This window comes from Pipistrellus kuhlii, unplaced genomic scaffold (assembly GCF_014108245.1).
Source record: "Pipistrellus kuhlii isolate mPipKuh1 unplaced genomic scaffold, mPipKuh1.p scaffold_m20_p_7, whole genome shotgun sequence".
In the NCBI taxonomy this organism is placed as follows: domain Eukaryota; kingdom Metazoa; phylum Chordata; class Mammalia; order Chiroptera; family Vespertilionidae; genus Pipistrellus; species Pipistrellus kuhlii.
Genome location: NW_023425573.1, coordinates 13982609 through 14005840, shown reverse-complemented (window position 1 = coordinate 14005840; position 23232 = coordinate 13982609). Strand labels below are relative to the sequence as shown.

Genomic DNA, 23232 nt, shown 5'->3' with positions numbered 1-23232 from the left:
CTCATACACACACACACACTCATACACACTCACACATATATACACACACACTCACACATATACACACAAACACACACATTCACACACACAGGCTTTCTTTCACACACACTCATACACACACACTCACACATATATACACACACACTCACACATATACACACACACACACATTCACACACACAGGCTTTCACACACACTCATACACACACACTCACACATATATACACACACTCATACAAACACACACACACTCACACACTCACTCATACATGGCCAGGGAAGTGTAGTATTAAACCCTCAGATTTACATCTGCTATTGTTCCTTTCTCCAAAACCACACACCTCCGGGAAAGAAGGCAAAAAAAAAAAAAAAAAAGTCAACAACAAACAAAACTAATTAATGCTAATATTGCATTCGTTTCACATTTTCATGTAGTATGATACCGCATGTTGTAGGCATTGGAGGAATACTTGTGAACAAGACCAGTGGAGAAAGAGGGAGGGAGGGAGAGAGGGAGAGAAAGAGAGAGAGAGAGCCTCAATATCAGATAGAAAATGAATTCTTTACCCTGGCCAGTGTGCTCAATGATCAAAGATCAACCTATGGATCAGGAGGTCATAGTTGGATTCCCGTTCAGGGCACATGCCCGGGTTGCTGGTTCCATCCCCAGTGTGGGGCGTTCAGGAGGGAGCCAATCCATGATTCTCTCTCATCATTGATGCCTCTCTCTCTCTCTCTCTCTCTCTCTCTCTCTCTCTCTCCCTCTCCCTCTCCCTCTCCCTCTCCCTCTCCCTCTCCCTCTCCCTCTCCCTCTCCCTTCCTCTCTGAAATCAATAATAAAAAAAATTAATCTGGGAATGGACACTGTCCCTTTGCCCCACACCGTGAGGTCTCCTTCAAAAGCCCCACCAATCATCACAGCTCTCAATGTCTGATTATCGATCCAGGAGGCTACTCGGGGGTGCCGAGAGGATTCATCATCAGAAATGAAAGACTTCACTTCACTCAAGCAGCCTATTCCCAAAGCTCACAGCACGTGCATGAGGAGTAAAAGGCGAAAGATGGATGCGTTCTGAAGAGAAACACGAGAGCACGGCAGAGAAGGGCAGAGAGACGAGACTCTTGGATTGCAACACGAATGGACGATGGGACGAGTCAGCGGCTGATGCCGGCACCAAACACACAAACAGAGTCAAGGTCAGTCCACCAGGAAGGCACGGCCCTGTTCCGGGAACACGCATGATGAGTTCCCCTTGTGCTTTTGCATCCTGCAAGCCTGGGTCTGACGTCGCTCACAGGCATGACTGGCGCTTTACAGCCAGTGCCCGCGCATCTGCCCCGGTTCTCGCTGGCGGCTCTTCCCTCTGACCGTGTGTTCGCGAAAAAGCCAGATGAGCAACCGTCTCGCACCTCCGCTGTGTTTTCAGATTCCCCAAGCCTCCCAATGGGAACACACGTCCTTTCGTGCGTCCGTCAGAAAGCGTCTTTGAAAACATACGAAAGCTGAGACGGCTGCTAACGGAGCAAGGGACAGAATAAAAACAAAGAGACACGTGTCCGTGAAATGCGTGGGTGGTTTTTTTTTGTTGTTGTTTTTTTTAAAATTTGACTTGGGATGTGGTAGGTGATCTGATTGAATAAAAATAGCAAAGCTACATCCCAGGCCCTGGGAGTGTGCCCTCACATTCCCGCCGGGAACCCTGAGTCGCCCTCCGGCACAGTTATTCCAACCCCCACTGCACAGATTCAGAAAGCCGGGGACAGGAAGGCTGAGTAGCTTGCCCGCACAAGATAACGCGGCAAGAAAGAGCTGAATGTCATCAGCTGGGTGACGGCAAAGCTTACCCACACATTTCCCACGGACCCACAATCTTCCCAGGAACAGCTAACCACCGCCCGCCAGGTGTCATGAACTGCGCTCAGTACTGCAGTATCATCCACTGGCAGAATCCCCTCAGCAACTTTTTAAAATACATATTTTGATTGATTTCAGGAAGGAAGGAGTAGTAGAAACATCAATGATGAGAACCACTGATCAACCTCCTCCTGCACGTCCCACAACGGGGATGGAGCCCACAACCCAGGCCTGTGCCCTGACCATGAATTGAACTGTGACCTCCTGGTACATAATTGACGTTCAACCACTGAGCCACGCAGGCTGGGCTCCTCTCAGCGACTTTGAGAGGCAGCACTAGCCCCAGGGCGGGGAAAGGGCTAGGTAAGGTCTAGCCACTTCACCGGAGCGCCCAGAGGCGCGGCTGGAACATGCAGAGCCGGTCCAGGAGCCGGTGCAATGTCCCAGCCGCATTTCTGTCGTCCTCTGAGCTCAGGGAGAGGAGATGTGGGCCTGTGACTTTCTCAGAGTTTTGCAGTCTTGTCTGGGAAATTTTCTTTATGCTCTGGAAGTGTCAAGTCCCCAAGAACTGACTTTCTCACAGTCCGTGCTGGGGAAATCCCTTAGTCGATGCCCAGCGGAGACAAAATACCGAGATTCTGTCCCGTTGCTTTCATACGTGAGAACAAAGGACCCTCACTTTTCTATTCCTAACGACCAATCCACACAAGCAGGTGTGAGGTTTCGAACCTCTGCAAGGCACCACCAGTAAGGGTGATGTGGGTCTCTCCCTTCCCACGATCCTACCACAGAGTAAGAAAGTTCAGGGCTGAACTTGATCGCAGTAGGGTATGCAGAGGGTGTCCGCCCCTTATCGGTGGATCTTAGCCGACATGAAACTATCGTTTCAGGCTCTTCTCAAAAAGCAGGTCTTGCCCTAGCTGGTTTGGCTCAGTGGATAGAGCTTCAACCTGCGGAATGAAGGATCCCGGCTTCGATTCCAGCTAAGGGCACATTGCCTGGGTTGCAGGCTTTATCCCCAGTGGGGGATGTGCAGGAGGCAGTCAATCTATGGTTCTCTCTCATCATTGATGTTTCTATCTCTCTTTCCCTCTCCTTTCCTCTCTGAAATCAATAAAAGATATATTTTTTTTTTAAAAAAAGCAGGTCTTAGCAGCCATCTAACCCTGGGCCCTATCAGCTGCCTAACGATGCTCATGCGATTCGGCAATGACACGGTAACAAGACGCGCACACACACACACCAATAACCCGTCCCCGCCCTAAGTCCCGGGGCGCAGGTCTCATGTGCGGCGGGCCCCCTGCCTCCGCCTGTGAACGTCCAGACCCGATCTCACAGCTCCTGCCTCAGCCACTGGGCCCTCGGGCGGCTTGCGGCTGCCACTATGGCTCTGGGTGTTGCCAAGCATCACCTTCCCCTTCCAAGCGAAACGCGGTGCTGATAGAGGGTGGGTGATGGAGAAGCTGGGGTGCACCCTGGGATGCCAGCAGCTGCACCCTGAGACGCCACGATGAATGAAAAATGAGGATCCCCCCTCCCCACGTTACTGTGTCCCCTCCTTTTTAAATGAGAAGAGAAGTCAAATGTTATATACCCAGGTTCACTCTGTGAGGCTTCAAAGTTGTAAATGGTCACACGCCACATTTGCTCATGGTTTTCTTACATTTTTACGTCCCATAGAAGCCATTTCTTATGTCCGATAGAAGGCATTTTCTCATTTGGCCAGTTAATGAGCTGGCCGAGAGGTCTAGGACCTGTAGGCAGTACAGAACAGCCCCGGATCGCAGCTGAGATGGACATCCATGAGCTCCGTGACCTTGATTAACCCTAAACTTCAGCTCCCTGGGCTACAGCACGGGTCACCCCACACTGCAGCACGTCGGAGAGGACTCAGCACGTCGGGAACGGACGCACTCGGTCAATGCTCGGTACTTGTGGTGTCGCTCTCCACAGGGAAAGCGCCGTGAGAAGTCTTTAGAATTTATTTCTGTGGCAAACGACAGTCCACCGGGAAGGCGGCTGCAAGATGAACGGACCCCGGGGCCCACCGGATCTAGGTTATCCGACGTGAGCATTTAGCAGCATTCCAGTAATGCCTTCGGAGAAAAAGAACGGTCTTCCTTCAGCCCGCGTAGGGAAGCGCAGCCATTTGTTCCAGCAATCACTTCGGAAAGGTGAAGACCCAAGTCACAAGGCATCTCTGGAAAAGTCGATGGCGCTCGTCCAAAAGGCCTTTCCTGGAACACGCTGTACCAACAACCCTCCCCCTCCTCCCCGCCCCCTGAAGCTCTATTTAAGGCCTGTGAGCATTTCCATTATAAACGAGAACATCAGGATTGGCAATGTTACCTTCCAGTCTGGGTTAGAGTTTTTGTATAAACAACTCAATCAGACTTTTTTTTTTTAAAGCTATTGTTTTGTAAATTTAATAAGGTCCTTCAGTAAAAGATAATAGTAAGGAGGAGGGGGGTGTGCAGAAACACCAGGAAAGTCGGGATTGTTTTACACATGAAAAAAAAAAAAATCCGACATGGCATTAATAAGCTAAGTAACATGCATGTTCCAGAAGCACGTGCCACCCAAGGTTATAGGAATTCAGTGGTCACTGTGTCACAGTCTGTGATAATTATGAACTATATATAAAAGCATCCTAAAAAAATGAATAGATAAATCACAGCACAGCCATATTATAAGAAATCATGTAAGCCACCACGCAATGTTCCCAAATGATTACTTGCCTTTCCAAATAGTGTTTAATGGCATGTAGAACGCTCATGATATAGTAAGTGTAAAAACACACTGCAGAGCAGTATGCTCCGTAACTTAACTGGGCTTACATATAGATGCATGCAATGTTTACTGGAATAAAGTTGTAAAGACTGTGGCAAGTTGTTCGCAGTAAGTACTGCTTGGCGGGAAGGCTTAAGCGTGCCCCACATTCTTTCATACTTTCCAACTTGTCTATAATGAACCTGCATTACCTTAATCACCAGAAACGAGGCTCCAATCTGGCCCAGGGTGACAGGAATGCAAAAGCAGTGATGGAGAAAAATGACTCCCTTCTCTGTCTTCCTACAGCCTCCATGTTCCCATGGCAAATCTGTCTGTAATCATCAACTATGCTGACATTTTAAAATATTACCTATACCTGGGGATTCATGAAGCACTCAAATAAAGAAGATTTTATTTATCAAGAGGAGTTGCCCCAAAAAGTCACCTTGATCTCAAGATACTGAAAACCGCAAATATCACCTATCCTAAGGGCGCCCCTAGAGGACAAAACGGATGCAGGATGTATCTGGTAAAGGGACAGGAAAAATAATCTGAAGCAAAAGAAAACAAATTGAAATCAGAGTAAGTTTAAAATTGTATTCAAAACTTCAAGGACTAGAGTCACCAACCCAGAGACACCTGCTCCAAATGGAATTATGATATTGAGTAATTTGTTTATTTTTTCTTCTTTAAGTCTCCACCTGAGGATATGTTTTTATCGATCTTAGAGAAAGGAGGGAGAGAAAGACAGAGGGGAAAAAAATGTTGGTTGGTTGCCCCTCATACATGCTCTGAGCAGGGAATCAAATCCACCACCTAGGCATATCCCCCGATGGGGATTTGAACCTGCAACCTTTGGGTGTATGGGACATCTCTCCAACCCACAGAACCACCCCCCCAACCCTCCTTGGCACACCGTGGCTTTCTGATGACGGCGTCGTTTTCTGATGACGGCGTCGGCTGTCGGCTAACTTTGGCTGGCGGGAGGAGGAGCACTGGCCGGGCTGCCGCCAACGGAGGAGCACCATGAGAAACTGGACAGGAGCCCAGACCTCCGCACAGGACAGCCAGGCAGACGACAGGAGAGCCAAGCCTCCCGAGTGGGGAGCACGGACCAGGACCTGACAAACTGTGACGGGGTTGCAAGCTGGTGGGCTAGTCGCTACACGGGCCACCAGCACACATTTCTCACACCCGTCTGATTTCCCTCTCCCTCTGGCCCGGCGTCCTCACGCCATTAACTGAAGAATGCTCCACGGATGAAGTTACCAGTCCTGTTCCGGAGCTGTCTGTGGCATCGAATGGAGGCGCTAGAGAGCACTCCTCCAGAGAGGTATTTCCTTAGGAGCATTTTCTAAGGGGCATGTGAGGCAACCCAAGTGAAGTTACCGGGAAAGGGGGCTCCTTGTTAAATCAGAGTAGGGTATGTCGGACCCTACACCCCACCCCTTAGAGCCCACGACGTTCATTAGCAAATATAAAAGCTCCCAGAAGCCTGCAGACTTCTATGGTGTCCTAAACGGATGAGGCCAGCCACCCTCGATCACATGGCACCTACAAACAGCCAGACAAAAAGTGCTTAGAGAGACTGTGCCCTGGTGAAACCCCCGCCCACCTTCCAGATCTTTCCCCAAGATCAGCAAGGGCGAAGAACTTGTCAGGCCCTAGACTCGGTCAAAATCAGAAAGGCAGTCGATGCTGAACAGGAATTGTAACCTCCTGCCCTGCTGGCGGGAATGCAGACTGGGGCAGCCACGGTGGAAAACAGTACGAGTTACTGCAAAAAAATAAAAAATAAAAAATAAAAATGGAACTGTCTATGACTCAGAGATTCCACTTCGGGAATATTATCTTAAGAAACCCAAAACATTAATTTGAAAGAATATATTGATATTATGCACCCCTGTGTTCATAGCAGCATTATTTGTCATTGCCAAGATGTGGAAACAGCCCAACTGTCCATCCGTAGGTGAGTGGATAAAAAGCTGTAGTACATCTACACTAATTAAAGAGAAACATGCAAAAATGACCTTCCCTCTGCTATGCCCACCAGCCGATCAGAGTGAGTTTGCAAATTAACCCGACAAAGATGGCGGTTAATTTGCATACACAGGCACAGAGTGAAGCCAGAAGGCAGCGTAGAAGGAAGCCAGGCACTGCAGAAGGGAGCGACGCTGCAGAGAAGGGAGGGAGGTGAGGCAGCGGTGGCGGCGGAGACAGGAGGGAAGCCTGCCTTTTAGGCTTCGCTCTGGCTGCAGGAAGCCCTATTCTTGCAGGAATCTTCCTGCATGGGTCCTCTAGTTTATAATAATGGAATACCACTCAGCTGTAAAAAAGAAGGAACTCTTACACGTTACAACAGCATGGATGGACCTGGAGAGCATGAGGCTAAGTGAAATAAGTGTCAGAGAAAGACAAGAATCTGTGGCATGATCTCACTCATATGTGGAATTGAAAGAACAGAATAAACTAACAAACAAAATGGTAAAAAAAAGAAGAAGTGTCCCTCTGAAGGTGGCCTCATTCTTGCAACCTCCGGCCTTCTAGGAAAACTGCCTGGGAAGCCAAGTCATTGCACTGAGTTTGCTTGGAAGCAAGAGTTCCGAAGTAGGCAGGGCTTGGGATACGGAAAGGTCTCTGGCAAACAGTGTCTCCTACATGCAGGTCTGGCTCCTGGGACCACACAGATCTCATCCTCGGACTGGCGAGAGATTACAAGGACACTGCCCAGGGCCACATTGTTTACTCCAAGTTTCCACAGCTCTCCAAGACCCCTTCTGACGAGTCCCATAAACTCTTGGGATCCTTCAACACGCTGGGTCTGCTACCGCCTGGGCTTAGAATAATAGCTGTTCATTCGGTGCTTCCTTGATGCTTGCTAGGTGTTCCATGAAGTGCTTTTAATTCATCAGCTCTGATCATTTTTCCTACCACCCCCATGAAGGCAGACCCTATCCCAATACACTTTTTTTTTTTCCCACAGGGGACATGAGGCTCAGGGAAATTAAGTGGTTGCCCAACATCACAGAGAACAAATGGCCACGTCAGAACTCCAACCCGGGCCCCCAGATTTTGGAACCCCCACTTCCCAGGCTGCTGTCGTGATTCAGAAACACGAGAGCCCGGTGAGTTCTTACAGGCCCCTCGGCACGATCGATCGATATGTCAGCGTTGTCATTTAACTCTCAGAGGGAATTATTTTTACATTGTGCGAGCGCTCCTGGTGCTCCCCAAAATGATGACATATCATGACTTCACAGCGGCTGCCCCATCACTCCTCACGAAGAGGGGCAAGAACACTGCGTGAAATGCTAACCACGCTGGGCGTGACCCTGAGAAGCGACCCTGGGAGGCGTCCTAGTCTTTTCTGAGCCTTGACTTCCTCATCTGTGAGACAGGAGTCACACTCCCATCAATTCCCATCGTGGCAGGGCAAGTACTGTGAGCGCACCGTCGGCCTCCTGGGGGGACCAGTGCCACCTACACCTGGATTTGACCGATACAACACTTTCAGACTCCATGCCTGTTGGGGCCAATGCATTCGCCGGGCTGGACACACACCCAGGTTTCTATGAAGCCTGCCACCGTAGCAAACCAGATACGTGGAGAAGAGTAGAGGGAAAACGTCACACCAGTCAAACACGTTGTTCTTATTTATGTGATGGACGGGCTAAGGATTTACCCAAGAGGATTTTCCTGTTTGAACTTTGCAAGTGATTCTCCCTTTTGGATTGATTTTTTTCCAACCCTCACCCAAGGGTATGCTTCTTATTGATTTTTAGAGAGAGGGAGGGGGAGGGGAGAGAGACATCAGTCTGAGAGAGAAACGCTGATCGGTTGCCTCCCGTAGGCACCCCAACAGGGAATCGAACCCACAACCGAGGTAAGTGCCCTGACCGGGAACTGAGCCCGCCACATTTCAGTTACAGGATGACACGCCAACTGACCAGATGAGCCACACCAGCCAGGGCTGGATTCAGTTTTTTAAATCAGTGAAACAGATTCTATTAAGACTGGTAATAGGACAGAACTGAATTGACTATTGCTCTTCACCCTTTACCCATGGTAAACATCACTGGTGGATCATACAACTCTTTCCAGAATAAAGCCTCAGTCTCAGTAAAGATGCCACTCTATGCAGCGCCCGCATTCAGCTCAGGCAGGTAAGCTGGAGTCTGTTTCCTGTGTCAGGCTCTACGGTCCCTCGGGAGCCTTCTAGTCCTCTGACTTTAAGTTTTATACCTACTAAGCAAAATACCAGGCACAGAACCTGGAGAGAGGAGATACATCAGAGAGAAAAATGAGTAGCAAGTGTTCAAGTCAAGGACTGAGGAGAGACTTATTTGTCAGTGTTTTGTCGGCAACGTAACACAACACAGTCCATCTTCTAAGACGTCAAAACGCTAGTTTATAAATCTCAGAAGTAGGCGAGGTAATGGAAAAGCACGAATCATTCCCCTTTACGTATAAAATACTAAAGTGTCAAACGGCACGGCCATGATTCCCAAATATTGCCGGAAAGTGTGACAGACACAACAAAAGCAGCACAAATCCACACCAAAACAACAGTAAATAAAGAGAGAGAAATGAAGGCATGGAAACATCACTCCTTGCACACAACACTTTTTATCTACCTAGAAAATTACCCCAGGAAAATATTACAGGTAATGACTGCGGCGAAAACAGAGCAGATGCTGGTGTCTATGTCTCTCATTACATGGCATAAGATAAATCAGGGAAGTGAAATTCTACTGTGTCTTTACTTTAAGAATAATACATCTCCTCCATCTCTTTGCCTGAAGCTGGGGTTGGCCATGTCATTTTAGCACGTCTATAAGCAACACTCCTCCCAGTCACCACGGAGTTCAGGCCGTCTGGAAGCAGAGGCAGGAGCCAGACCGGTTGAGGGGCCATCGAATGTCCTGGCCCAGAGAGTCAAGCGACTTAGCCAGGTCAGACACCTCCTTGGTGGTGGGCCTAGACTAGAGCTACACTTGGGTCTTACGATTCTAAAACCCAGGAGACTACACAATGCCCGTCTGAAAGAAAGGAGAATTTATTTGCAAATATTATTCTTTAAAGGGTTTGCTATTCAGGCTGCCTTCAACAAATCAACAAATGACTAGTGCTGGCGAGGACAAGGAGAAAAGAGAACCCTACAACACTGCTGGTGGGAATGCAGGCTGGTGCAGCCATGATGGAAAACGAAATTAAATAGGCACCTGCCATTTGACCCAGCAATTCCACTTCTAGGAATATATTCCAAGAAACCCAAAACACCAATCAGAAAGGATAGATGCACCCCTCTGTTCATAGCAGCACAATGTACCATAGTTGGGATCTGGAGACAGCCCCAGTGCCCATCAGTAGTTGAGTGGATAAAATAAAAGCACGGAATACTATGCAGCAGTAAAAAAGAAGGATCTCTTACCCTTTGAGACAGCATGGAGGGGTATGGAGAGTATCATGCTAAGTGAAATAAGCCAGTCAGAGAAAAACAAGTGTCACATGATCTCACACATATGTGAAATCTAATAAACAAAATAAACTGATGGACAAAATAGATCCAGAGACATGGAAGCATGGAACAGAATGCAGAATCTCAGAGGGAAAGTGAGGATGGGTGGGTGGGTGGGTGGGTGGGAAGTAATCAAACAAAGACCTTGTGTGCATATATGCATGACCCAATGGCACAGACAATAGGGTGCTGAAGGCCTGGGGTGGGGGGGCAAGGGCAGACTGGAGAGGTTCAATGGGGTAGGGGGGAAGGGGACATATGTAATACTTTCCACAATAAATAATTATTTAAAAATAAATAAAATAAAATGCTTGCCATTCAGTAGGGGCAAGCCGAACCCCACCATTCATGAATTGGTGCACCAGACCTCTAGTTGGATTATAAGAGTAACTAATAACCAGAATCCCTGGAACAATAACGTAGGCTAGAATCTGGAAGCACTGCAATATGTCTTAGTAGGAATTAACTGGCTCTCCCTCAGGACAGTTTTAAAGGAGTATTTTTTCATAAATCTATGAACTAAATTTTCAACAATTTTTCTTTTTTTAATATAATTTTAAATTGATTTTTAATATAATTTTTAATGTAATTTTAAAGGAAGGAAGAGGAAGTGGGGCAGAAACATCAATGATGAGAGTCATGGATCTGCTGCCCCCTGCACACCCCACACTAGGGTTGGAGCCGACGACCCGGGCATGAGCCCTGACTGGGAATCCAACTGTGACCTCCTGGTTCATAAGTTGATGCTCAACCACTGAGCCACACCAGCCGGGCTCAATCATTTTTCTAATCACAGTGAACAGTGTTTGATGCCTCACTACAGGATTCTGGAGGCCTTTGCAGAAGAGATAGCCTAACCATAACTGCCCATATTGCAGAGAAATTGCATCACTCCTGCCATATACATCAGCAAGGAAGTGGGGCAGACAGAGGAAGGGCCCGTGTGGAGGGGAGGGAGTGGGTAGGTGACTAATGCCCGCATTCCATTCCTCTGGAGAAGATACAGCATTCATGCTCAAGTGAGCGCAAAGATAAGCTTGGGCATTGTATTAAAATCAGGCCCTCTGGCTGAAACAGGATAGCCCAGAAATAGCTCAGAGCAGGGATACTTTGCAACTTGAACGCTTGCTTTCAAAGAGGTTATTTTTATAAACCTAGTATGCACAGGAAACTGTTATTCTACTTCTACTCCTCAGCCTACAGATCTGTATGGTCCTAGTGCAAAGTCCTCCTGGGACTGAATCCCAGTTTCAGCTACTTGACTTAAAAGTCATGAAAACCTGACTAGATACCACCTTGTTCCTCTAAAGATGCCCTTTACGCACCTCCAGTGACTCCTTGCCCTCTCTCTGAGCCACTAACCAACCACATTCTCAGGAAAGGCAAAACACAAAGCTTAAAACAAATTCCTATTTTATCACTAACCATATCTGCTTAAAATACAGAGTTCAAATTTCCATGCAAGCTGGAAAGGTACACAACTCCATCTGTGACGTATGCCCTAACCTACCCAAGCACTTATAACCCCATCATCTGAACAACTTGTAACTTAATGTCATGCTGAATAACAGGCGTTACTAAACCGATGCAGTGTTTCTGGAGGGATCTGTAGCAGCACCCCTCAAATTCAATCTGCGCATTCTCTGCCTCAGCAGTTCCATGCCTAAGAGTTGTTTCTTTAGAAATACCGATACAAATACTCAAAAAAGCTAAGTGCGGAAATGCTTACTGCAGTCTCATTTGTTATAGCAAGTGTTGGCACCAATCCAAATGACCATCAATAGCATGAGAGCTAAATAAATCATGGTTCATGCATATAAGGGAGTATAATGACAAAGTTTAAAGTTTTATAAAAAGGTATCAGGAATATTGAGACGGGTGGAAATTCAAGACACTCTGCAAAGTGAAAACAAAAGAAAACTAACAGGAGAACAGCAAGATGCATTTCTGTTTAAAGGTTTATTTCTATGTGCACTTGTGTTCACGTGTGTATGAACCCATCATTAATAAGTGTTCTCTTTGGTGGAGAAAGAGAAACAATTTGCATTGTTCCACATCTTACAAAAAATATATATATAATACTCTTGCAACAATTTTTAAATTTAAAAAAAAATGTTTTTGGCTGAGACCAGTTTGGCTCAATGGATAGAGCGTCGACTGGGGACTGAAGGGTCCCGGGTTCGATTCCGGTCAAGGGCATGTACCTTGGTTGCGGGCATATCTCCAGTATGGGGTGTGCAAGAGGCAGCTGATCGATGACTCTCTCTCATCAATGTTTCTAACTCTCTCTCTCCCTTCCTCTCTGTACAAAATCAATAAAATATATTTTTTTTTAAAAATGTTTTTGAGCCGAAACCGATTTGGCTCAGTGGATAGAGCGTCGGCTTGGGGACTGAAGGGTCCCGGGTTCAATTCCAGTCAAGGGCACATACCTTGGTTACAAGCACATAACCAGTAGGGGGTGTGCAAGAGGCAGCTGATCGATGATTCTCTTTCATCAATGTTTCTAACTCTCTATCCCTCTCTCTTCCTCTCTGTGAAAAATCAATAAAATATATATTTTTTAAATAAATAAATAAAATTTAAAATTTAAAAAAAAATGTTTTTGAAACTCTACATCTTAAAGGATGGATCGATCTCTCTCTCCCCTTACCAAGTGCTTCAACATTTCATGTCAGGGAACAACATGCCTTTATCAGATGTTCTGTACACACCAATGCCAAGGTACATGCACAGAGGTGTCCATGTGAAATGTGAACATTTAAAGGGCTTCCATTTGTAATTTTAGAAAAAGAGTTTTGCTAATTGCTGTACTTTCTTCACCAATATGATTCCCAATGGAAAACAAAATCCCTACCTAAGTGAAAGCACAGATTCAAATAAATAAATAAATACATAAATAAATCAATCAATAAATAAATAAATAAAAATTTAAAGAACAATAAAACCTTGACTCAAGGGATAGTTATCTCTTCTAGGTTCACTCAATGGAGAGAATACCAGCAATAACTAGACTTCCTGAGGAAAAGCACTTGCCATAATAACCTTAAGTTTCCGAAGGAAAAAGAAATGGCAAGCTATAGTCAGAAACTCAGCAACCAAGCAGCCACCCATTGCCCGTCCTCTAAGTCAGCAGTCGCCAACAGGTGGTCCGTGAGGTCCAGAAAGTTAGCGAGCGCTGCTCTAGGGCAGCCTGGATCTGCTCTGGGGGTGGAGCAGCCGAGGAAACTCTGGGTCTGTTGTCCAACAGGAAAACCCAGGGGCAGACCTCCAGGGTACACCCTGTACATGGTACACTTCCACTCTGGGTTTTGTGGTGGTGTGTTTTTTTTTTTAAGAATTCTCATCTTTCCCCCCTCCCCCTTTTTTAAAATTGAGTTCAGAGAGAAAGGGAGAGGGAGAGAGGGATAGAAACATCAATGATGTGAGAGAATCATTGTTCAGCTTCCTCCTGCACACCCCCTATTGGGGAGTGAGCCCGCAACCCTTGACAGGAATCAAACCCGGGACCCTTCAGTCCGCAAGCCGATGCTCTATCCACTGAACCAAACTGGCTAGGGCACCTCAACTTGTTTTGCTTTGACTGTTCAGTACCCTGAGAAATATCATGTTCCACAATGTTTCTCGGTCATTCATTTACCAGCTTCCCCCGCTCCCCCCCCCCCCCGTGAATAACGGCCCATATGGGATGACATGTTTTTTATGTTACCTAATACTGACGACGTCAGTGTACCTTCAACAATGACACTGAACCTCCTCCAAAAACAAAACCAAAAAACTATAACGGAGCAAACAAAATTTCCATGGCCAACAATTTAATTTGGAAGGCCACATACTGCATGTGCTCACGAAGGAAAGGTAAATATTTGTAAACCAGATAAAGAATTAACTGACTGAGATTCTTCGCCTGGGGGAGGGGGGAGTTCTTCCGTGGCTCCCAGCTAATGTCCCCCTGACCTGCGCTGGGTAGGGCAGGACATGGGCCAAGAGAGCTAGCAAGCACCAATAGCCACAGACCAAAATGACCCTCCAATCTATGTTTGGATTCTCTGACAATTGGTGTGACCTGCAAGGAAGTGTTTAATAAATGCATTCTGAGTCGGAACATGATTAAACAAACGAAGCAACCGATCACGAACTGTTTTTGCTTTTCACATGCGCTTGGATAGACATAAGACGGACTCTGGAAAAAGACTTCCCAGGAGCTGAAACCAGTTTGTCTCAATGGATAGAGCGTCGGCTTGGGGACTGAAAGGTCCCGGGTTCAATTCCGGTCAAGGGAATGTACCTTGGTTGCGGGCACATCCCCAGTAGGGGGTGTGCAAGAGGCCGCTGATCGATGACTCTCTCTCATCGATGTTTCTAACTCTCTATCTCTCTCCCTCTCTGTACAAAATCAATAAAATATATTTTAAAAAAAAGACTTCCTGGGAGAGCCAGGCTCTGCCATTAAAAATTCATCTCATCCCATGAAAGATTCAGTGAGCGCAGGTCTTCAGGATGCCATCCCTTGCAAAATGTTCTTTCAAAGAGGCATTTGCACGATGCAGCTCGCTCCTGCCCTGCACCACGGGGACGTGGCGGCAAAGACCTCGGCAACTTACGCAGTGTGTTTTAGGGGACTGGGTCCCTTCCCTCAGGTTGTGCAGCTATCTTTTATCAGAGAGAAAATTCTGACGCTGAAAAGCTCTCAAGGAAATGGACCGAAACCTTCTGGAAAAGCCAGGGAAGATAAGATAACTAAGGCTACGAGGCCCGAGAAGTGGGGGGTGCGGGGGGAGGGGGCATAAGGAAATCCACAGGAAAGAAGAAAAACAAAACGCATGCGGCCTCAGCTCTTTGGGAGAGAACTTAAAAGCAAACAAACAGGAGCACGGCTGTCTCCAAGCTGAACAGCCAAGCCGGCGGTGGTGAGGCAGACATCTGCTCTGCAGGTTTCCTCCGGGTGTATACCAAGTGTGCTTCCTCCCTCGGCACCACACTGTCAGTGCTTTCTGCCACTGCAGGCTTCGTTTACCATCCTGCTCCGCAAAAGGGATGTAGACCTCACAGTCGCCAAGATCATTGCGCCCCACTCTAAACTCCCCCCCCCCCCCCCGATCTCTGGTAGAAGAAAACGAGGTTCACATTTCCCAGCACCCATAAACCTGTCCGGCCACAGAAAGGTCCAGAGGGTTTCCGAATGCCTCTCCAGTCACATGTTTATAACCTGATAACATAATGACCCTTTCTCGCTGTGGAGAAACCCTCAAAACACTCCATTCCATCCCAAAGAGCTTTTCATTCCTGAGAGGTTCGTGTTTCCTGCCTCAGCACACAGGAAGTCCCCCTTATCCGCAGGGCACACGCCCCTCCCACCCCCTCCCACCCCACCCCCGCCCCGAGGATGCCTGAAACCACGGTAGCAAACCCTGGGTACCTTGTTTTTCCTATGCACACATATATACATAGCTATGATAAAGTTTATTTGTTAAATTAGGCACAGTGACAGGTGAACAGCAGTGACTAATGAAACAGAACCATTTTAATGATATACAGAAATAGACTATGTGACTGTGGCACTGGTAAGGGCGACTTGAACTCGGGCACTGCGGTACACAGCAGTGGGGCTGACCCCTAGACGGCTGCTGAGCGACTAACAGATGGGGAGCATCTACAGCGTGGACACACAGGACAAGCAGCAGGACAAAGCAGGAGATATTGTCACCTTCCTCAGATGGTTTTGGTACAATAATAAAGAATGGATATAGGTAGGTGGATGGATAGATGGATAAATAGATGATATATCAATAGATAGGAAATGTCCGATAGAAACGATTGATGATAGATAGATAGATAGATAGACAGACAGACAGATGATAGATCAATAGATAGGAAATGTTTGATAGACAGACAGACAGACTAACAAATAGATAGGAAATGTTCTGTACCCTTCCCTCCACTAGACTTTACCTCAAGATGCAAAATCTTTATAAACAGCAAATTCCAAGTCCCACAACTTGACTGTTTCAAGATGCTTTAGCAGCAAAATAAACACGGCCCCTCCGCCTGCAATATTTGTTACCATTCATTCAAGAACACACAGAGACTTACAGAGAAGACAGAATCAGGGACTAGAGGACTTATTTTCACTGAGCTGATCAATGAAACAGGTGCTCCTCTTAGTCACCTTTTTTCTCTCCCACCACAAGGGCTAAGGGTTTCACGTGGCATTGGTACTGATACCGCCCCCAACAGCCTCAAAAAGAGCAGGTGGGAGAATACAGCGGGGTGTGCTGGAGCCAGCTGTGAGTTCGGGAATTGTGAACCTGGCCGCCAGGCTGCCGGGAGCTGGACTTGGCTGTGGGGAGCCCTCATGCCACGGGAACCGGTAAGCTGCACAGCAGAGGGCGTTTCTAAAAGGAGCCGGTTTCCCAGCACACTGAACGCAGTGCTGGCCGGAGGGTCCGGGCTCCACACACAATGCCAGGACAGCAGGATGGAGACAACACCTGCTTCCACCCGGACCCAAGCGTCCCCACTCACTGCATGAAAGGCGGAGCAAGACCATGGGCCTCCGCTTTGAGGACTAACTTGTAAGAGACAGTACACACATCAGCTTCCCGATCCTCTCTGACCTAACCATCAACCTGCACGGCTCTGGGTTTGGGTCATACCCACCCTGAAGCCTTCGCCCTCTTATGGGAAGTGCCCTGTGAAGCCAGCCCCAACAGCTCCGAGACAGACCCATCTCCCCTGCATTCGTGAGAGCACTTCCGTCTAATGCCCTTGGCCAAGCAAGTGCACTCAAACATGACCATGGTCCTAAAACTCCCAGGATCCCTTTACTCCTGAGTTACATTTCTCTTTTTGAAGTTCAGTTTGTCCTAGCCGGCATGGCTCAGTGGCTGAGCACTGACGGAGGAACCAGGAGATCACAGTTCGATTCCCGGTCAGAGGACATGCCAGGGTTGTGGGCTCGATCCCCAGAGTGGAGCATGCAGAGGCAGCCGATCAATGATTCTCTTTCATCCTTGATGTTTCTATCTCCTCCTCCCTCTCCCTTCCTCTCTCTGAAACATTTATTTTTTAAATTCCAGCAAACCTCCAGCTGATCCAGGAGTGTCCTTTAGACTCAGGCTAAAGGCCCACAGGGGATTCCCGGCCACATCTGTCAAGCATGTGCTACTTCTGTGCCTGGTTCGGCGTACGGCTCACGAGGAGCCCTGTGGGCACACGCAGACGTGAAAAGCCCAGGCTGCGGGTGCGATGTAGAAGCAGCTGCACCAACACTGGGTCCTGCCTTGAACCCAGGCCAGGCAGGCTGAGCCCCCTGCACAGTTCGCCTCTTAATCGTAGGAACTGTGTGTCAGCCACAAAACCTGGCACGAGCAGCACAGAGGGTTTGCTAAAGTGAATTCCCTGGTTTATAGAGCTGGAGGTTCATCAACCTGGGGCTGGCCTGTGGGCAACAGACAACCCATCAGTGTTTCTCCCAGAGAAGCGGAGGCCTCTTCCGGATGGCCCGGCGGACGTGCAGGCGGGTCTACCCCACCCTGTGAGGCCGCGGGGTCGGGGGCACGGCCAGGTCAGGAAACGAGGCAGCTGCTCGGCTGCTCTGCCGAGGGCTCTCGTTCCCGGGGGCGAGGCTCCGTAGGTGTCCTCCCCATCCGCCTGTCCTGCTCTTCGAGATAAAGATTCATCGGACACATTTAGAGGAAGTATTTAATTGGCGAATGGCAACCGTCCATTTGGACATAATCCGAGCAGTGGTGAGAAGTAGGACATCGTCCAATTTGTCAGTGAGCCGACAGCCAGGTTTTTTAAAAATTCAGGCAGAGGGAGTAGAAGTTAAAAATAGAGTTTTAAGCTTAGAATGGATTCTAGAAAACGATCATGCATGTCCAATCTAACTAGCAGAAACAGAGCTTTAACCGATGGTGGGGGAAGAGGAGGCGTTATTTAGATCCCTCTCCCCATCAAACCAGAGGTGCCTAAACCCTGAAAACAACTCCTACAGCTCCGAGGAACAGAGGACCCAGAAAACCTCGGAATCTAGTCGAGAACTGACAGCCTTCTCCAAACCAGCAACATAGTGAAGCTAAAGACTAGAGGACATTTCAGATGCACCATATCCTAGCATTCAACTGCATGTCAGAGTCCCATGCAACCTTCAGGACACGGGAGCTCTGTTTTCCTTTTAAAACTAATGGCCCGATGCACAAATAAAGCCTTCATTCCCCTGGCTGCCGGCACCACCTACACTTGGCCCAAAGTGTAGGTGGTGCCTGACCAGCTGGGGTGGTGGGGAACGCTAGGTATCTGCATATGCAAATTAACCCACCATCTTTGTTGGGTTAATTTACATACTCGCTCCTGATAGGCTGGTGGCATTGCAAAGGTATGGTCAATTAGCATGTTGCTCTTTTATTAGGTGTCAGATGCTCACTGATTCAACCAATGTGCACTGCACTGGAATTGGGTGCTAGGCACTGGGGATCCAAACATGATTAAGACGTGGCCAGTCTATAAACTTGCCGTACGCAGTGGAAGAAGAGGTTGTGCTGAGAGCAGTCCTTCCAGAAAAACACGGACTCCGGGCCCCAAACACCACACCATGCAACCGCTCAGCAGGAGGTAGCGGCATCTTTTAATTAAGGGTGAGGCTCTGTGGTCAATTCAGCCCGCTGCCTGCTCTCCTCTGCCGGGCGGGACCAGTTCTTGGCTCAGCATTGCATAAAATGAGAGCAGGCGCCTCGCTTGTTCTGGACACTCTGAGATGATGAAAAGTCCTCTCTGGTCGCAACAAAAAAAGTTCACTTCTGTTCAGAGCAGGCGCCGTCCTGGGCGACAGGCACAGTTCCACACGTCAGCTGAGGGGAGCTCTGCCTTGCCTCAGGCTGTGCTAACTGCACCTTTCCCGACAGTGCGTGTTGGCGTCCTTTTTCCTTAACTCAGCAAACGCTTTATCTAAAAGGGTGGGCTATCCTTGCCAGGGAAGCAGACAGGAAAGGAAAAGGGGGTTCTTTGCCTTGCTAGGACATATTTCCGTCATCATGGGCATCGCGGGCATGTCTTAGACTCTGTCAAACAGTTGCATGCCACGCACCTCAGATGCAGCAAAAAGGCCTGCAGACGGGGGCTTCACGGGAAGGGAACGTGAGAGGCAGCAGAACCGAAAGCATCCCTGTGTGCCTGTAAGAGACGTCCCTGAACAGCAGCAGCTTGGCAATAAAAAGCTTGCACTGAAGTCTTGCCCATACTGCAGGGTTGTTTTACGGTAGACAGTGCTGTGTATAAAGTAAATCCTTACAAGCTCCCATTATAAGGAACCGAGTCACCATCTATTAATCTTCACCAATGAGATGATACTCACAGGGCACAGCAAACGCCTGTGGACCACGTGCTAGTGCACCAAACCCCACTGCAGAGGAAAGTCCTGTTAGACACTTTGCTTTTTTTTTTCTGTCTATTTAACTGACCACCGTGGGCATAATTGCTTAATCCACCTGTACCCTCGGTTTCTCATGCAGCATGAGGCCAGTGGGGTGAATAAGCACTAATTTCCTTCCAAAACCTAAACCCTCTGTGACTAAGGTTTACAATAAATGTCAGCCGATGAATCATGTATTTTAACTAGAGGCCCGGTGCATGAAATTCATGCACAGGTAGGGTCCCTTGGCCGATTGTGGCTTTCCGGCTGCAGTCAGGGGCCTTCCTTTGTTCCACGCCACCCCCTGGTGGTCAACACACATCATAGCAAGCAATAGAATTCCCAGTCTCCTGGTCAAACTCCCACTTGGCATATTAGCCTTTTAGCCATATATATATTTCCAAATGATAAAAATACAGTACCTCCCTACCAACATTCATGCTCCTTCAATAAGTAATATGGTTTCCTCACCCTGGGGTGAGACACATGAACAATGAGGTCCCTCCCATGCACAGTATCACATAATGCCAAAGTGATATTGTTGCTGCTTGTCTGAGTAGTAGTGCTGTACTTAGAAAGACATCTTTACAAGTAATAAGAACCATTTTTTAAGGAAATTTTATTAGTTTCATGGCACTCTATTCAGGCCAATGAATCACCGGAAAATTGAAAGTCACCCGACATGTGCTGACCTGTCAGCAGCCCCCACAGGCCACGTGCAGGCTCAGGTCACCTTGTTTACCTCCTGGAAATGGCCCAGGAGCGACAGGTTTGGGCAGTTACAGCAAACAAACAAAAAATGGCTGTCAAGTGGCCCAACCCTGAAAATTTTACCTCCTCCAAATGTTCACTGAATTCTTAAGGCTTTCTTGTCCACATGGAATGTTCTAGCACATTAATAACGTGCCACATACATACATTTAAAGGGGAAAAATCTACTTGGGTGCTGTAAGAAGATAGAGAATAAATATTTAGAATCCTGTTAGTTAACTTAACGTGAATTCTCACTTGAAATTTCCAGCATGTGTACTAAAAGACAGACCCAAGATGGCCTGCGGCGCCAATGCAATGCCACGAATTCTGCGAACAGCTGCTGTGCACTTTTAGCCATATATATATGGCTAAAAGGCTAATATGCAAAGTGCCCCCGTGGGAGTTTGACCAGGAGACTGGGAATTCTATTGCTTGCTATGATGTGCGTTGACCACCAGGGGGTGGCGTGGAACAGAGGAAGGCCCCTGACTGCAGCCGTTGTTTCTTTTAGGCTAGTCTTATAGTAGCCTGTTGGCTCCTGATCGTGTATGTAGCTTATGCTGTAACTACAGTATCCCCAAAAGCAGAACCTAGTCCTTAGAGTAAAAGGTCAATTCCTTGACTCGTCAATCATTTAATAACAGTTATATTATGAATATGTAAGAACATCCTTCAGAATTTCAAAAACACTGTTGATGTTCTTCATGCTAAACTACATGAAACTTTCAGAAAAAAAAACAAAAACATCAATGACAGCATGAGCAGCAGTCACATGACTTTGGAAACAAAAGAATAGGAAAAGACACAAAAACAAATGAGAGAATACAACAGTCAACATGCTAAATTCAGGAAATTAATTTATGTCTATATAAACATACAGCAATTTCCATACTGAAGATGGAAGCCATGGGTAGGCAAACAGGAAGCAAAATGTCAACATAGTGTATAATAATTTGGGAGGAAAATACCTAGAATGACAGCCCTTGAACTATAATCTTAAACACGGGTGGTTCTTTAAAAATTATTTCAGAGAGATTAACTGGGGAATTTATATGCATAACTTGGTAGAAAATAAAAATCATCTCAATAGATGGACAGGAGAATGCCCATTTCAAATATTGCTTGCAACCAGTATGTTAGGGAATAATACGTACTGAAGTTTCTTTGGATACACTGAGCTATACCATTAACTGTCCAAGGAAGTCTTCCATAACTATTGTGAACACATGGACTTCTGTGTGAATGAAATTTCCAGTATGTGTACTAAAAGACAGACCCAAGATGGCCTGCAGCGCCAATGCAATGCCACGAATTCCGAGAACAGCTGCTGTGCACACACAGTGACAGACACTGTCCTTGGTCCTCCCTGGGCGTGGCTTCTCGTTCGGTCCCCTGACCGCCTTGCAAAGTGTACCCCAAAGGAGGGCACCTCCTAAACCCAGCATGTATTCTTTTTTTATTTCTTTTTTTAATCTTTATCGTTGAAAGTATTACATAGATCCTCCTTTTCCCTTCATTAGCCTCTCCCAGCCCACTTCCATCCCCCAGCCCAGGCCTTCACCACCCTATTGTCTGTGTCCATGGGTGATGCATACATCCATACAAGTTCAGTGGTTGCTCTCTTCCCACCCTCCTCCCTCCTCTGCCTTACCTCTGAGGCTCCACAGTCTGGTCATGCTCCCATGTCTCTTGCAGTGACCATGCAAGGATGTCTTAGGCTTTGGAGCAGACGGGCGGAGCTGTCACATCGCTAGCAAGACACATACATCTGCTCTGGCAGAGACCCTGGCTGCTCACTCAGTGGCTAAGGGCATCTCCCATTTCCCAGCTCTCGGGCCGTTGGGCAGTCCCGAAGCTGATGCTGAAGGACGGCTCTGAGCAGGAGCGGAATGTGTCACCGTGGGGCCAACGCCCTGAGGAGCTGCTGTGAGCATCCCCAGCTCTCCCCTCCCTGGACACCTGCTTCAGGCGGGTTTGTGTTCCTGACAGTGTGATGACAAGATGGCTGAGCCTCCCATCATCCAATGTGGCAAAAATCAAGAGGGTGCTGAGCCTGCATCACTAAATGACAGTACAAAGCAAGACCATGCCTACCCAGGCTGGCCACACAGCATCAGCCATAAATCATCTTTTGTCCTCTAAGCCGCTGAGGTTTCGGGATTAGCTCATTTCTGCGACAAAGGCCGACCGATTCTGAATAATGCAGGGTTGGGCAAACATGCTAGTAGGTTTACATTGTGAGTAAGGGAAACAGTTTAGTCCTGTATTATCGCTTACTATTGTATGACTTTCCATAAGAACAACTGTACACCTACTCTTGCCCTGTGGAACTAGGTAACAGAAAGTACTTCAGGGTGAAGTTGTTCCAAAACCATTTCATGCCCAGAGCTCTTACTTTCTACAAGCATTTTTTTAAACTTCAAAGGTGTGACCTGAAACCACTCTTCTTTGGCGGTAATCACGTAAAAATGCCCAGTGAGCTCCAGAACAGACACACTCTTCACCGCACTTGATAGCTATTCTGAAAACCACATGCCTGGCACATAAATCCTCTGTTCCGCTTGACTGACTTTCGGATGAAACCACAGTTTTCGCATTGCCTTGAAAATCCTGTTGGTGCAGCGCCTGCAGCGTACTCCGGGTTAAGCACTGCATTGTTTAGCGCTGATCCTTTAAGGGTCATGTGATTCCGAGCGCCTTGTGTCACAGGAATGGGTTTTGCTTCCTGTTACAGAAGGGGACACCTTAACGTGGAAATCTCTTCTAGTGATTTCATTCTGTGGGTGAGCTTGTGCTTCAGCCTAAGACTCCCAGGAAAGGACTTTATGATTATTACTATTTAAATTACTAATTTGACCAATAACCAAAATAATGATGAGAGTACCTTACTGTGAGCCCCATAGCTTTATCACATTATTTTAA

At 47.4% G+C, this 23232-nt stretch overlaps 1 protein-coding gene across 6 annotated transcripts in view; it reads right to left on the bottom strand.

The window, feature by feature from the left end:
* HECW2 (HECT, C2 and WW domain containing E3 ubiquitin protein ligase 2) overlaps positions 1–23232 on the bottom strand; it is a 222401-nt gene that overhangs the window by 126794 nt on the left and 72375 nt on the right. The gene's annotated exons all lie outside the window — the stretch shown is intronic.